This window comes from Delphinapterus leucas, chromosome 6 (assembly GCF_059928025.1).
Source record: "Delphinapterus leucas isolate spDelLeu-1000000601 "Yukka" chromosome 6, BTC_Dleu_Yukka2, whole genome shotgun sequence".
In the NCBI taxonomy this organism is placed as follows: Eukaryota; Metazoa; Chordata; class Mammalia; order Artiodactyla; family Monodontidae; genus Delphinapterus; species Delphinapterus leucas.
This window is the reverse complement of record NC_143134.1, coordinates 81,506,483-81,519,297: the sequence shown is the minus strand read 5'-3', so window position 1 is coordinate 81,519,297 and position 12,815 is coordinate 81,506,483. Positions and strand designations below refer to the sequence as shown.

The following is a 12,815-nucleotide window of genomic DNA, read 5'->3' as shown; positions in this document are numbered from 1 at the left end:
AATGAACATTAGCAATTTCTTCATTATTATTGTTTACATTTCCTCAACTGGACATTGTTCAAATCTTTAATTCATATCTAAGGGTAACTTTTTTCAGACACCCCCCCAAATAAGAAACTGTATCTCAAGTTTATTGACAAATACCTGAATACACTTAATTCCACAGAAGCAGCTATTATACAAAACAGTGTGTTGTACAAAAAGCTATCAAAGAAAACCTATCATATAGGTTCTAGGGGAAAAATACAATCACAAATAATGCATCTCCCTGATCTCAAAGAGTTCACACAAAGGTTATTTGCTGAGCCTTCTGCTGGAAATTATAGGTCAATACAGTAAAAAGCTATTTTGGAAACAATGCATCCATTGTAGAGCTGAAAGAAACTTGAGAATGCATCTAGTCCTGCTAGAAACACCAGCTCTGGTGGGCAGTTACTAGGTTGTGGGGGTCAGGTGGATCCTGTGGGCCAATAAATTATGAGAAATGTGGTCAGAAACAAAGTTGGACAAGATGCTGTACTCCCAGGCTTCTTCCTTCTAATAGCTCTCAAGATGGTAATGCTCACCATGAATATTTAAAGACAGGTACAAGGGGCATGGTATTCAGAATTTCTCAAATTTGACCAAGAACACATTTTAGAGCAGCAGATTACAACCGTAAGGAAAAAATCCAGCTAGTCCCAAGCCCCTCTCCTCTTTAACTCACGAAGAAGCTGGGGCCCAGGGGCACAAGTGACTTTTCTAAGGGTCAACTGTGAGTGTAAAGGCTGAGGGTTCACCCTGAACTTCACCCTGTCAGGATGTGCGTTTTTACACTCTACTGCTTTGCCTCAACTCAACTTGGTGGGGGAGGGGAACGGGGCCGGGGGGGATTGGAAGGGCCGGCCACAGAAACCCAAAAGAGAAATCTGATTCCTGTGTGGTTAATGGCCATCAAACATCGCTTCTTTTCTTTTCTTCCATCCCCTTTCAATACAGGTCAAATTTCATAACCAAAAAAAGAAAGAAAAAAAATCTCTATATGAGTCAAACAAGAAATCTAGTGTATTATTTTCTTACACTTACGCTTTATTTTTAACCTCCCTACCCCACCTCCCCAAAATGGTATTACTGAGCATGATCAATCTACCTTGTAAGGCTGACTTTTACCACATTCCAAAATCACATCTACCATCAAACACTGGTCCCTTTCCTAATGGGTCCAATTTAGCACAGAGGCTAATCCTCAAAATAACCAGAAACATCTAAGGATGTTACAGAACCAAACATCGGTCCACACATCTGTGCACAGTACAGCCAATCTACTGACACTGGGTTACGGTGAAGGAAAATGCAGCCTTTATTGTAAGGCGCCAGACAAGGAGTCCGGGGCTGCCAATGCTCAAAAGACCCCTAACTCCTCGACGGTTTTGGGGAAACAGTTTTTTTTTAAGGCAAACTTTGTTGGGGGGAGGTCTGCAGGGTGTGTGCCCTTCCTCTGATTGGTTGGTGGTGAGGCAACAGGGTGGTGTTGCAACAATGTCAATCATCAGCCTTCTGGTTCCAACCAGTCTGGGGCCCATGCACCTGAAGTTACCACCCTCCACCTGGGTGGGGGGCCTTAGTTCCCGTAAAAGAGATCACAGATCCCTTCAGGAGAAACCAGGGCCCTGACTGATGGCTGCGCTATTTGTTCCTTGACTGCCTTTCCTTTGTTTCTGCATTCCCTCCCCGCTCTAAGTAGTAACTATTTGAATCTGACCTTTGGAACTCAGGGAAGGTCTAGGAGGCTAAAATCCTTTCCCTACAGGCAAGAAGTGGTGGGGCATAGAAAGCCTTTGTACTTGGGAGGGCTCCACAGGGTCCTGCGTGGTTTCATGGATACTAAACAAGGTGTTCAAAGGCACTCATTTTGATTTGTGCATGTGTTTGAAAATCTTGTATTTTTTTTTTCCCCTTTTTGGCCGGGCTGTGCGGCATGCAGGATCTTAGTTCCCCAACCAGGGTTCCCCTGCATTGGGAGAGTCGACTCTTAACCACTGGACCGCCAGGGAAGTCCTGAAAATCTTGTATTTTTATAGCCATGCCTATTTTTTCAGGGAACTTGCAAGTTCTCTGATAAAAGGCAATCAACGTAATATTGTTAGGTTCACTATAGTGTACTTTTAAAATACTTGAGCAGAGCCAGTAAGATGTAAATGTGGTTTTCATCTATACCTGGGAGCTAGAGAGGTCAAAAGCCCTAAACAGGAACACATTCCTGGGACAGCTGCACTCTAGTGGCAGCTACTACGAGTGCTTCAGGTATTTTCACTGCAAACCAGAGGTTTTGTTAATTAGCAGGAGTGTTAGAACTGGATCTTCCTGGGTGAAGCTAATGACTTTGATTAACATGGCATTTGAGAAAAGAGTGGACAAAGATGAGATCAGGATGCTCTGTCTATGTGGATGGATTAGGGATATTCTAGAGGCATGTCCTGCGCTTACATCCAAAGGACACATAAGCCTGGCAAGTCGAATAGCCTGGGATGGTGCCCTGGGAGCATACCTGGGTCCAGTTGCTGATTCCAGAAAATTCGTGATTACTTGACTGCAACATGATGGTCAGCTGAATCCTGCTGGAATGTCTGACACCCTGTGCCTCAAGTCAACCTTTTGCTGGAGAGGCAGTCAGAGCCCCAAGACAGGACACAGCTGACCTGGACTGGCTTCTTAACCTTCAGCTGCCCAGAGAACTGCAGCCCTCCACCAATCTCTGCTTGCCAAAAATACCCAAACTGGCTTGTCTGGGTGCAGGGACAACAGCAATGACGTGGCTAGTGAATGAAAGAAAGGGAAGCCACATGACTTAAAGCATTTACCTGTTCCAGAGCAAAGGGCTGACGACAAGATTTCTTAAAGTTCCGTGGCTTTTTGTGCTTGTTTTTTAAAGTGTTCAAAGTGGCTTGTTTAAAGGAAGTTTAATGTACACATTTCAAGGGAAACAAGACACAGCATTCAATTCCTTCCAGAGTATGAGCACTTATTTTTACTCTAATAGCAATTTTATTTTCCACTGAGTGAGCTACAGGAGCGTGTCACGGGGAAGAGGCAGTTTTAGATTAAAGTTTACAAGGAAAGCAAGTTTTCAGACTGCCCTGTGTGTGTGTGTGTGTGTGTGTGTGTGTGTGTGTGGAGAGACAGCAGTTTGACTCACAGTTTTTAATGATAAGCTGGCAAAATTTTTACTACAAACACTAAGAGTAAAAGCTTCAAGTACCTTCAATATATGTATATTTCTTTAAAAATTACATGTACTACTGTACATATGTACCTTAAATGATATGCATTACAAAACAAAAAGGTGGAGCAAGAGGAAATAAAACCTATTAGCTTAATCACTTAGGGCACAAAAGTTCTTGCTCACTACAAATTTTTATTAATATTTGTAATGAAAGCAATATATTAAATATGCTTCATTATTTTTGAAAAACCCCAATTACTTTGCGATCCAGCGCTTGAATGACTGCTTCCAAGCTCAGTGTACTGTAACATTTTGCTTTAATGACTGTCTGGGGTGGCAGGGATACACTGGAAAAACAGCAGAACACACTTAGTTCTGCTTCCCAAATCTTGATACTTTTCTGTCTATTGATCAATTATAAAAAGCTCCTTGATGAGATTCAACTGGTTTCAATCAGTCCTTCTTGCAAATTAGTCTCAGGTGTCACATTTTTATAAATTCAACAAATAGATTCAAAACTTACTGATATTCTTCACCTAAAACATTTTAACAGGTAGACAATTCTGTTTCCAAGTTTTTAAAAGCTTTTTCCGGGACTTCCCTGGAGGTCCAGTGGTTGAGACTCCACGCTTCCACTGCAGGGGGCGCGGGTTCCATCCCTGGTCTGGGAACTAAGATCCCACATGCTGTGTGGTGTGGCCAAAAATGTAAAAATAAAAATAAGGGTTTCCCTGGTGGCGCGGTGGTTAAGAATCCGCCTGCCAATGCAGGGGACACGGGTTCGAGCCCTGGTCCGGGTAGATCCCACATGCGGCAGAGCAACTAAGCCCCTGCAAGCCACAGCGACTGAGCCCATGGGCCTAGAGCCCATGCTCGACAACAAGAGAAGCCACCGCAATGAGAAGCCTGCGCACCACAACGAAGAGTAGCCCCGCTCACCACAACTAGAGAAAGCCCGTGCGCAACACAGCAACAAAGACCCAACTCAGCCAAAAATAAAAATTAATTTTTTAATAAATAAATAAATAAAATAAAGTTTTTTCTTTTGGGAAGGGGAGTTTTGATAACTCACAAATCTACCATATTTCTTGGCAACATGTTCGCATCCTAATGCAAACGTTTTCCAAATGGTTATTTCCAAATGCCTCTGTAGCATAAATTTCTTCTGAAAAGCAGTCCCTCTCCCTCTCCTTGTGAGCATTTCACACTTATCTTGGATTGTTCCTGCTCTACAAAGTAGCTGCAACTACTGACAGGCACAGCAAAACTGGGAAAGGGCAGCAAATCTGGAAACCTTGTCTTTTGTTAAAAAAAGATGCAAACACCTGTAAACTCAACCGCTCTTAGGTGGGTGCCGGGAAGAGAACCAGGGATGCTGAGTGGTGCGAAGACGGTCACGCTCCCTCCTCAGAGCATTATAAAGGATGGTAAAGCATCTACCACCTGAAGCTGCAATTCTCTCTCATGCCCTGACACACATCCAACGAGGCGAATGCTCAACTTCAGCTCCCGTGGCTGAGAATCAAATCTCAGGACACCTGTAACCAACTCACGGCTAAGTCTCAGTTCACCGTTTGAGAGATGCTGTAATTTAAAGCCTTTGTGTTGATAAAACAACTACGTAACTCAATGATACGCTGTCACTGGCAAATTGCAACACTTCACAATGTGCTTAAGGGTGAGGTGAGGAGGGCCCCACCTGGGCGAGGAATCCCAGCCTCCTCCTTAGGAGATCACACTCCTCGCACAGGATAGCAGATCCAGAAGGCACCACTGGCAACACAGACTTTAGCTGGTAAGACAGCTTGGTTTCCTTCTTAAATATTTACAAAATTATAAATAGAAGATCTCATACTTTCCTTCAACACCCCGATAGAATCGTCATTCGCCTCCCGCTTTGGATGCCAATCTATTTCGTTCATAATGGTCCCAACCTAATTGTTCATACACAGTAGGCAAATACAGTGAATTCCAGGTAACTGGCTGCAGCTCAAGGGGGCAGAATGGCTTTAAATGGTCTGGTAGCCGAGGGAGTGGCTCTCAACCTTGGCTGTACACATGTTGGAACTACCTGGGAGCTTTCCAAGAATACCGATCCCCCTCCCTGAAATTCGATGGAATTGGTCTGGAGTTTCACCTGAGTGGCAGGAATTTTAAAAGCTCCCAAGTGTTCCTAATGTAGAGTCAACATTGAGAACTTGGACATGTACCTGCGCATTGAGGAGGGAGCCTGGGAAGACCCTTTCCCTCCAGAAGCCACACCCCCACCCCGGGGGCCTTGATGTCCATCAAAATAAGCTCTCAGGTGAGCATTAATGCCTTTAGTCATCAAGTGTAAGGTGAAAGGTGGGAAATGATTTGAAGGAAAGGTAGTTAGAGGCTATTTCAGGTACGCGGGGCTGAGCTGTTTTTTTTACAACACTTCTGACACCAAATGCGGGGTTTTTTCCTCCTGACACGCACCAGTTCTGACACCAACTGGGTACTCAACCATTCAGTTCAATTCTGTCACGAACTAGCTGGAGTCAGCCCAGACCCCACCGATTAAGGGCTCAGTCCCACGAGACTGCCCGCACTTCGGTCATCAGCTGCAAATGGGGTGCCCAGGCAAATTATAAATTTGGGGGTTCCATGAATTCAGCATTTCTCATGACACCCCAACCCCAGGTTCAAAAATTTGCTAGCACAGCTAGGATTCCAGAAAACACTTTACTTACTACTACAGTTGATTAGAAAGCATACAACTCAGGAACAGCCAAAAGGAAGGGATACATAGGGCAAGGTATGGGGGGACGGGCGCCGAGCTTCCTGGCTACTCCTCCCGGCAGGCTGCCCCTGCTCAGCACCTTGATGTGTGCAGCTACCCAGAAGCTCTCCAAACGGTGTTGTTCAAATTTTTTTTTGTTTTTTGTTTGTTTGTTTTGCGGTACGCGGGCCTCTCTCTGTTGTGGCCTCTCCCGTTGCGGAGCACAGGCTCCGGACGCGCAGGCTCAGCGGCCATGGCTCACGGGCGCAGCCGCTCCGCGGCATGTGGGATCCTCCCGGACCGGGGCACGAACCCGTGTCCCCTGCATGGGCAGGTGGACTCTCAACCACTGCGCCACCAGGGAAGCCCCTGTTCAAGTGTTTTTATAACCCAATCCCTAGCACCTCCTCCCCTTCCCAGAGGTCACCGTGCGGAGCTGAAAAGTTCCAACCCTCTTAATTACTTGGTCTTTCTAGTGACCAGTCTCATCCTGAGGCTACCTAGGGTCCCTTCTCACTCCCACATCCTCAGCCTCTCCCATCTCTACTAGAAACTTCCCAACAGCATTAGAATACATTCAAGTTTCTTCAATTGCGATTTGAAAAAACAAGCCAAAAACAAAGAGTGGGCCACAGATCCCATATTTCCTCCCTACCCCACAGGTGTACCTGGCTTCTCAGTCTTAACCAACTTCTCCTCTTCATCCGAGCACAGTGATCAAACTCTCCAGGACCAGCCCCTCCCCTTCTCATTCTACACCCCTCTTTGGATGATCTTTTTTAAGCATCTCATGCTCTTACAGACTGAGCTAGCGGAGCACTGGAGGATCTTTTTCATATGCAGTGATTACTTGCAATACCTCCCAAACATGTTATTTCCACCCCTGATCTCTTTCAGGAGTTTCCGTTGCCTACTCCCTGACTCCACATGGCTGTCTCACAAGCAAACAGATATGGATGGAATTACCTTCCCTCTCCCACCTTGTACAAACCCACTCCTCCTCTACTGCCTTCAACTATAAAGGGTTTCACTATCCTATCCCACTCAGGTATTTATGCCAAACTTTTAAATCATCCTTGATACCTCCCTCTCTATCAACTATATCCAAATAGTCACTACCTTCTTACTGATTTTTAACTACTAACTCAATGTCTCTCTCCCTCTCTTCCTCCCTCCCAAGCCCACCCCCTATCCCTGGGTGACTGAAAAGCCTTTGCACTACTGCACCCAATTCTCCCCCTCCCCAGGGTAGCCACCTATGACTGTACAGGCTGTGCCCACACAAAGTGACTGGCTCAGGGGGCTGCCTTTAGGCCCGATCTACTGGGACAAGCAGTACATCTTTTCTAATTGGTCCACCCAGAAGGGAAGCCTTTTTCTGGTTTCCACAAAGGCACTGTATATGCCAACAGGGCTTACCCCTCCAAACACAGCAGTGACGATATCATTTTTAAAACCCAAATCTAATCATCGCATCTCCCATTTGAAAGCTTTCAATGAGATCCCCCTACTTTTTTTTTTTTTTTTGCGGTACATGGGTCTCTCACTGTTGTGGCCTCTCCCATTGCGGAGCACAGGCTCCGGACGCGCAGGCTCAGCGGCCACTGCTCACAGGCCCAGCCGCTCTGCGGCATGTGGGATCCTTCCAGACCAGGGCACAAACCCGTGTCCCCTGCATCGGCAGACGGACTCTCAACCACTGCGCCACCAGGGAAGCGCCCCTGCTACCTTTTCATTAAAGTCCGAAGTCCAAAAAATGACCCAAGAGGCCTCATTCCAAGCCACGTTCCTTCCTTGGTCTCAACCATTTCAGCCTGTAACTTTAAACCCTAATTCACCTGACTACTTCCTTCTCGTTTTTAAGGCCTCATTTTAAATGTCTCTTTTTAGGTGGACCTACCCTGAGTAATCCCGTCCCCTAAACTAGTCTAGGTCCCCAGGTTAAATGTTCTCTGGACATCTGTGCTTTTCTCAAGTACCATTTATGACTGTGATTGCCTGTGTGACTACGTGCTAGTCAGCCCCCTGCCCCCCGACAACCAGCCACTAGACTAAATGGTTCATAAAGGCAGGGACCCTCTATCCCATTCACAGCTGTAGCCCCAGAGCTGACAATGCCTGGCATCCAACAGGTGCTCAGTAAATATTTGTTCAGTGAGTAAACAGGTGCAGGTACCCAGGCCCCTTGCAAACTATCTGGCTGCCTCTTTAGCAAAAGAAAAATTAATCACGGAAGGAAGTTCTTAGTAAATTTAGTGCACTGATTATCAAATACACATAGACTCCTGATTGAAAATATTTGGACAATCAAAGAATCAGAAATTCTGGGTGCTTCCTGGCAGCAGGAACACTTCTCTGGATTTGCATTTGTGACCACAATCCTCTTTTGAGCTACGGACAGAGTTTTACCAGGGCCAGTTTCCTGTGTGCTGTTGCACAGGACCCCGAACTTTGCTTAACGCTCAGCTGTCTGTCGCCACCCTGAAATTCTTCATAATATTTTAACAAGGGCCCTCACAAATTATGTAGCCAGTCCTGAGTCTTACAAATTAGTCTGATTTCTCTAAGGATGCATCGTTTATAACCAGGGCAATGTTTTCAACCTCCCAAGGTCTAAAAAGAGAGGATTATACTTGCAGGACATTTTTTCTTCTGATAAGCAATATCATATATTACTTAGTGTTCTCTTTCATAAAATTAGGATATCTCAGACTACAGAAACACATGGTTGTCCTATTTACTGCTGTTAGGCAAAAAGTTTTACATTTCTTTTAAAACTAAATTCTACTCTGAACATGATTTAGATTGAGTCTCTCTTTTAAAATTTTTGCTTAAAAGTTTTTGTTTGTTGTTCTAAAATTAGGGATTGTGTCCATTTTTTCAAATCAATAACCATGGTCCACTGATATTCCATCATACCTTAAAAAAATCTGAAAGACAATGAGCACACTGAAAAGAGAAAAATGAAAACTGCTGTATAACTCCTTTTTAGCTTCCACATTTTAAACTTTAGAAATTTAACAGCTGTGTCAAACACTTGAGATTTCTTTGGCGATAAAACCTGGCAGAATACACGTGGCCATTCACGAAGAACACTGGTTTAGTCATCTTTATTATAAAAATATTTTAAATGTCAGATGTTTAAACTTTACCAATAGCTTCTCTAGTCATTAGAAGTTTAAAGTTAACTGTGTTTAGTATACAGTTTAGTTAATAAACATCTAGAGCATTTTAACTATTGGTGCATGTTTTTCTCAACTGGGTGACTCTGTTCCCCAGGGGACATTTGGCAATGTCTGGAGACATTTTTGGTTGTTACAACTAGACGGAGGGGGGACTTCCCTGGCGATCCAGTGGTTAAGACTCCGCCTTCCAATGCAGAGGACCCGGGTTTGATCCCTGGTTGGGGAACTAAGATCCCATGTGCCACGGGGGCAACTAAGCCCACACGCCGCAACTACTAAGCCCCTGTGCTCTAGAGCCAGAGCGCCAAAACTAGAGAGAAGCCCACGCACCACAACAAAGAGCTCGCGTGCCACAACTAAGACCTGTCGCAGCCTAATTAATTAATTTAAAAAAAAAAAACCTAGATGGAGGGGACTGGTGGCATCCAGTGAGTCAACCCAAGGACACTGCTACACATCTTACAATGCAGAAGACAATCCCAACAGGAAATTATCTGGCCAAAAACGTCAAAAGTACCAAAGTTGAGAAACTCTGGTCTAACCATACATGCGTTTGCTACAGATAGGCAAGAGGACATATGACAACCTGAAGCCATGCCTCCTGTGTCAAAGCCATTGTGGTTAAAAGTACAGACAGGCCCCAGGAGAAAGACCAGATTTATAAAAATTAGTCATTTGGGAACTCCCTTTTTAAGGCAGGGAGTAAGGCATCTGACATCCCGAGCTAGAACCATGAATAAACAGTAACAAAATTCCTTGGTTGGCCCAAAAAAGACTACTTTCCTCAATGCAGCTACACTAATGTACACTTCATAGAAAAGAGAAATTGAGATTCAGAAGAGATGATTTTCAATAGTATTAATTTGTTTCCTACCGCCTCATTTCATGAAAAATGTACAATATATATACATCATAGGTCAGAATTTTTCATTCACTTGAGAATGTGATCACCAGGTATAGCAGTTTCTAAGAGATCTGAAAACAGATGTCGCAGCATGGACCAAATTTGATTTGATTTCTTGTGTTTTAAAAAAGAAAAAAGAAGAGCCAATATTTAAAATCCCTTTTTACATATTTTTTAACAAAGATATTTCAGTTATTGGGTGGGGGAGCTCTGGTCACATTGGACCAGAATTCCTGCACAGTTATAGGAAGGAAATGGCCAATACCCACCCAGGTGTTGGCAGGTCCTCTGCAGGTCGTCTGGGACCAATCAAGGTCCATTTAGCTCTCCCCACACATTACTTGTTTGGTGCCTGTAAATTTGTTGATTTCATTTTGTAGATAGTTGATAGTTCTCAAGAAAAACATTTTCCTTAGTGTTAAGTGACTAAATTACAAATGGAAAAGAAGTAACTAGTGACTTGAAGCAGTCCTATAATTAATCAAGAATGAACTATAATTAATGAAGAATGGAATCCAGTACATACTCAGCGCCAAGGCTGAGAAGGCTCTTTCCAAGGCCAGGCTGAAGCAAAGGCAGAGGAGCTGACAGGAACCTTTAAACCCTCACCATGAAACGGGGAAAACAAACAAACAAAACTTCTTTCATCTATCAATAAAACTGAGTAAACGTAAATTCTCCATATATTATATTGTTTTTAAACATAGAGGAGTTAGCCATTTCTGAGAACTCAAAATCTTCCCAGAACGACCATCCTGAAGGCCTGCAAAAAATCCATTAAGCAACAGCAGAGAGCCACAGAGCCTGCATTTTCCTTCTTGCCGTAACTGAAATCTGTTACCAAATCCTATGGCGGGTGGGGGTGGGGGGGCTTGTTTGGAACTGCCTGGGTTCCTAGCAGGTAATTTACACTGATCTTTAACAACCATTCAGCCCTCCTCCTCCCCTTTATAAAACAAATCTGCCTTTCAGAACAGCTCTTAAAGAGGGGCAGAATGCCCCAGAGGAGCACGCAAATCCCTGACCCCACGCCTCACCTACCCCTCACCAAATGCAGACCATGCTTTCTCTGAACACTGTATATCTTCCCAATTTGCCTCTTGTCCTACTAATTCTAAAATGAAGACTCCCTTCTCTCTAAAAAGAAATAACAAAGCCAGTGCAGGATGCCAGGTGATACAAGACTCACCTCCACCCGGGCAGCCCTAAGGCCGAGGCTGGACGTACAAGTGACCTCATCCAACGGGAAAGATGAGAAGTGTGCAGCAGGCAGGGGTGCCCGTGTTTTGCTCGGCGTCCAGAGAAAGGGCTGCAAGGGGGGAAAAGAGCTGTGAGCGAGAGCTTCTTCCACCTTAAAAGCTAATAAACAAAAATTGGAAATATTTAAATCAGAAATTGGGTGCTAACAACACAAAACCAAAAAGAAACCTAGGAAGGGAGTAGAATGAGTTTAAGAAGAATCACCTGTTTCATCACAGACTCAGCAGCGCGCGTTTCCTAGACTTGGCGTGAAGGATAGAGAGGGAACAGGAAGATGGGGAGACGCGTGAGGGCTTCAGAGCCTTTGAGTAGCGTCTCTTTTCCAGTACTTGGCCCCAGGGTGAGTCACTTATTATCCTGGCTTAGGCTTTTTTATCAGTAGAATGGGGGTAATAAATGCCTCTCCGCAGGGCTACAGTTAGGATTAAATGAAGTTAAAGCCTCTGGCCCGAAGGGACAACAACGATTAGTAATGTTCGCTCCCTGACTATCCAAGCGCAGCCGCCAACTCCGATTCCTAAGCTCCAACTCGCTACGTGGACCAGGGGGAAAGAGACCAGAAAAAGTGGCTTCCAGGTGACACTGGGCACCAGAGTCCTAGCCCCAGGCTCCCCTGACCGGACGGAAGAGTAGGGTCGAGGCAGGGCGCCCTGCACCATCCCCGGCCCCGGGCGCACAAGCTCGAAACCGATTCCCACCGCGCGTCCTCTTTCTCCTGCCCCGGCTACGCTTCCTCTTCCCCGGCGGAGCTGACCCGGCTCGAGGCAGCGGGGTCCTGGCTAAGAGCCTGCTCCCTCCCTTCAGCCCATCCTTCCCCTTTCCTCCCCTGCAGCCAGGCAGCCGAGCAGGAACCTGGTAGGGAGTTACTTACCAGCAGCGAGCGCCTGATCCCGAGGACGCTGGAAGGTGCTGGGCCGCGCGGGTACTCTCCTCGCCTGGCTTTACGCTGCGCTAGGCTGCACCGGTGGCGCTGGAAGACCTCGCCGCCCGGCTTTGGGCCACCCACCCGCGCGCCCGCGCGCCACGCCCCTCGGCCCGCCCCCCTAGGCCCCGCCCAGCGCATCGCCGCCTAGCCGGCCTCACAGGCCTCGCCCGCCTCGCCCGCCTCGCCCATCTCTGCTCTTGCAGGCGCCGCGGGCCGCCCGCAGAGGTCAGCACATCCTCAGGGCGTTTCCGTGGTCTGGGCGGAGGGCTGGACTCCGCGTGCTTCCTCTCTCTGCTTCCTCAGGTTGGCACGGGTTCTTAGTTGGGAGAACCGCGTAAGGACTGGGCACGTGAGTGGGGTCTTTTATACCTCCTTCCTCGGAGGCAGGAAACGCGGGAAGCGCTGTCTTCTCTGATTTTAAAAATAAAAATAGGTTTTATAACGAAAAAGAAGAAAAATTAATGCCAAGTCTCTTTACATCATGTTAAAGTTTAGAGTTGACCGTGTAGTTTTTTTTTTCCGCTGCTGAACTTTGCATACTAAATTTAGCCTTTTAAAAAACTCATTACATGCGTGTGTATTTTCACATGAAA

At 45.8% G+C, this 12,815-nt stretch overlaps 1 protein-coding gene across 10 annotated transcripts in view; it reads right to left on the bottom strand.

The window, feature by feature from the left end:
* GCNT1 (glucosaminyl (N-acetyl) transferase 1) overlaps window positions 1–12,310 on the bottom strand; it is a 199,124-nt gene extending 186,814 nt beyond the window's left edge. For 3 of the 10 annotated variants that reach the window (XM_022573478.2, XM_022573481.2, XM_022573480.2), the window contains exons 1-2: window positions 12,169–12,291; window positions 11,227–11,346 (exon numbers count right to left, since the gene is read on the bottom strand). The gene's annotated coding sequence lies outside the window, so the exon portion shown is untranslated. Of the gene's footprint in view, window positions 1–11,226; window positions 11,347–12,168 lie in introns of all 10 variants that reach the window. The other 7 variants (XR_002644489.3, XR_002644494.3, XR_002644491.3 and 4 more) reach the window with 5 other exon arrangements.
* Window positions 12,311–12,815: the final 505 nt, after the last annotated feature.